Here is a 3,343-nt window from a genome sequence, read left to right as displayed (position 1 = left end):
GATCATGACATTTGCACTTTGGCTGCCTGCTGTACAAATAGGATTAAATATCTTTTTCCTGCAATCAGTCCAAACTACTCTCTTTATTTTAAAACTTTCCAGTCAATTTCTTTCATGTTTTTGTATTTACATTAAATGAATTACAGACAATTTCTTTATTTCACAATGTCTTTGGTTTTGTACTTTGAATTTTCTGATTTTAATATCTCGAAATACAATAAAATTCACAAAACTGTATAATTTATTTTGCAGAACTATACTCAATAAAATATTTCTAAAAAAAAAGGTAAATCAACTTTTATTAATAAGTAAAATTGACAAACTACATCTTAATATTTCTACATTATTGTATGTTGCCTTAAATATATTTTGCAAAAACTTGGTATGTAATGTTTTACTAACTCTTGTGTCTTCAAACAATGCTCATAACATACAGATTACAATGAATGAATTACCAGTGTTATTAAGTTGTTTTCATATTGAAATTAGAATCACTGTTCATCAAAATACTTGTTGTCCTTGATGCAAGTCAACAGGTAGATATGCAGATGATAAAATAATGACTTAGGGAATCAACTGTACTTACCAGCTCTCATTTTAACAAAAGATAAACTGTTCTTAATCTTGTATAATTTAATTTTATTATATCATCAATAAGAAACAGGTCACGAAATACTTTGGGATGAAATTCTTTTCATACACCAACCCAAAACTAAAAAAAAGAAAGAGACTGTTTAGAAACTACAGAAATCATCAGAGCAAAGCTCTCTCACTAAACCATGATAATGGCCCTACCAACGTCAGTCATATCTGGCAAGGTCTATTCACCATTCATACACTTGACCAGATTTTACCTATATCCTGTCACCTGCTGACACCATTTCCATCACATTTAACCCCTGTGTCTTTTGTCTTTGTAATGAAATATAAACCTAGTATTGATTAGTACTGATCATGCTCAAAGAAGACAGACCAATGTTCTGTTGAAACATAGAATGCTCCACCATCAATAAAATTCTTCCTTATGCTTATAAATTGTTGTTTGTCTACCTATTAACACAGAACTTCTTCAAATCAAAGTTTTTCATAAATTAATGCAGCCATTTAGTTGATTATTAAATCAACCATTCATCTGCTTCAATTTTTTCACATTTTCAAACAAATGTGGTTAACTGTTTTTATAAATTATGTATTTTTTGTATATACAACAGGCAGTTTCGTTTGAAAAAATATCAAAGGCTCATAAAAACTTTTCTGTAATAGCATATTTTTCATACTGGGAAAAAAGTACTTATTAATAAAGTGTTGCCCATATAAATAGTAATAAAGTTACATTAAAGTACAAACTCAAAAACATTTAGATGAGAAAACATGTCAGAAACATTTATTTACAAAAATGTGTGTGTGTTTTATTTCTGTCCAGTTCATATTATCTGTTCTTCAAGTAGTCAATATAGTGCATCTGTTGTCCTCATTAGTGGACAGATGAAATCTTAAAAATAAACAATGAGTTTTGAAAGTGCATCTGACAATCTTCTTGATGGATCTTTCATCTGTTTAAAAGAATATATCAAGTAACATTACATTACAATGTACCAAATGAAACTCCATCTTGTCTTGTATGACTTTGTCTGAAATATGATACAAGCACTTTCAAAATAATTAACCAAATAAATTTTCACTACAACAAACACTCACAAAATAACTAACCAAACAAGCTTTCTGCACACATTTTTTTTCTTCTCAAAACATGATTCTCAAGTTAGAAATATCTCTTGTACACTCAACATCTGATTAAATAAAAAAAGTATCTGTGGATTTCTTTACTTTTAGTATAAATATTTTTAGAGTGGTCTTATTATTATTATTTTCTACTTTTAATATTAGAAGAACTTCTAAGGGTATAAGCACTCAACTCCACACCCTTATTTCATTTTCCAGACTGCTAACTAGTTTTTCATCTGCATTTAGATTTTGTCTGATAGATGGGATATCTCCAACGCTTTTGGATGATATCACCACAAGCAATTTCCGTTATGACTTTAAGGTTACGACTGGAAAATTGCAATGGAATTTTAAAATAAAAATAATTTTAAGGCTTAATTTATATATATATATATATATCAGTTTATGAACCTGACTTGATTTTTCTTTCAGATTTTGGTCAGTCAGGTGGCAGATAAAGGCAGCATCTTTGGTAGTCATCTTCCAGTTTCTGCAGCTGTCGTACACACGTAAGTGAAGTTTTAGTTTGGTCTGTTGGTCAAGTCGAGGTATGGCAAAACTTGAGTGCGTATATGACTGATTCTTTCTTTACCGAATTCTGTTGACGGTAAAGCATGATTGGAGGGTTTAGTGGCTTTAGTCCAACGTTTATTTGTGTGTGAAAAAAAAACGAATGAGGTAGTCTTATCGAAATGGAAATATTACTTCCTCTAACCGAAAAACATTTGACAGTAGACTTTTATATTATAAACACTGGTTTTGGGGACCGTCAGATCTACTCGGAATCATATGACCAGTACTTAAACAAACTCGAAATGAGTTTAACAGATTTATGAAAGCATGTTCCCAGTCAACCAAGTCTCTCTGATCCAGAATAACACAGAATCCAGCAGTTTTCATGTTATAGGGATATCAAATGAACGTGCATCAAATATTAAACAAACAGACTAACAAAACAAAGAACACGTTGCTTTAGAAACCAGAACAAGGTATTTGTAATTAGCATTTTTATTAAATTTTCCTGCACAGTAAGAATAAAGTTAGATCGTAGCTTTATTTTCAGTTTATGTTCTGTCCAATGATTCCCGAATTCTATATACAGGGTAGGGCAAAAATAACTCTATAGTTGTTTCATTTACAATATAGTTATTCAATTTCTAATATGTTACTTCGAAACAAACAATAATTAAGTTGGTTTACTTTTAATATTTTCTTTAGTGACAAGTATATAATACCAACTACATCAGCTGTACAGTAACTTTTGCCTCACCTATAAATCTCCCATACAGGGTGGCTGTAAATCTGTAAACACAAGCAACTTTATTGGTTTAGTAATAGCTTAACAACAACATTAGATAATGAATTCTCTCAAATTACTTCTGTAAAATATGTTGAAAATACATAATTAACTCGCGTGAATATTTTGTCTAGTATCTCATTTATGTTACTGAATCGTGACTATAACTCTTTGTATCCTTTGAGTTAGTACACTCGAGAATATAAACCATTGTATCTATTGGGTTAGCTAAATTATGGCCACAGCCCTTTGTATCATTTGGGTTAGCTAAATCATGACTATAACCCTTTGTATCATTTGGGTTAGCTAAATCATGACTAT

General features: G+C 30.4%; 1 protein-coding gene across 2 annotated transcripts in view; it reads right to left on the bottom strand.

The window, feature by feature from the left end:
• Positions 1-407: 407 nt before the first annotated feature.
• Positions 408-3,343, bottom strand: part of LOC106460605 (tyrosine--tRNA ligase, mitochondrial-like) — a 39,560-nt gene continuing 36,624 nt past the window's right edge. For both annotated transcript variants that reach the window (XM_022387612.1, XM_022387616.1), the window contains one exon: positions 408-1,553. The gene's annotated coding sequence lies outside the window, so the exon portion shown is untranslated. The remainder of the gene's footprint in view (positions 1,554-3,343) is intronic.

This window comes from Limulus polyphemus, unplaced genomic scaffold (genome assembly GCF_000517525.1).
Source record: "Limulus polyphemus unplaced genomic scaffold, Limulus_polyphemus-2.1.2 Scaffold34, whole genome shotgun sequence".
Taxonomy (NCBI): Eukaryota; Metazoa; Arthropoda; class Merostomata; order Xiphosura; family Limulidae; genus Limulus; species Limulus polyphemus.
Note: the sequence above shows the minus strand (reverse complement) of the source record. Positions and strands in the feature narration are given on the sequence as shown.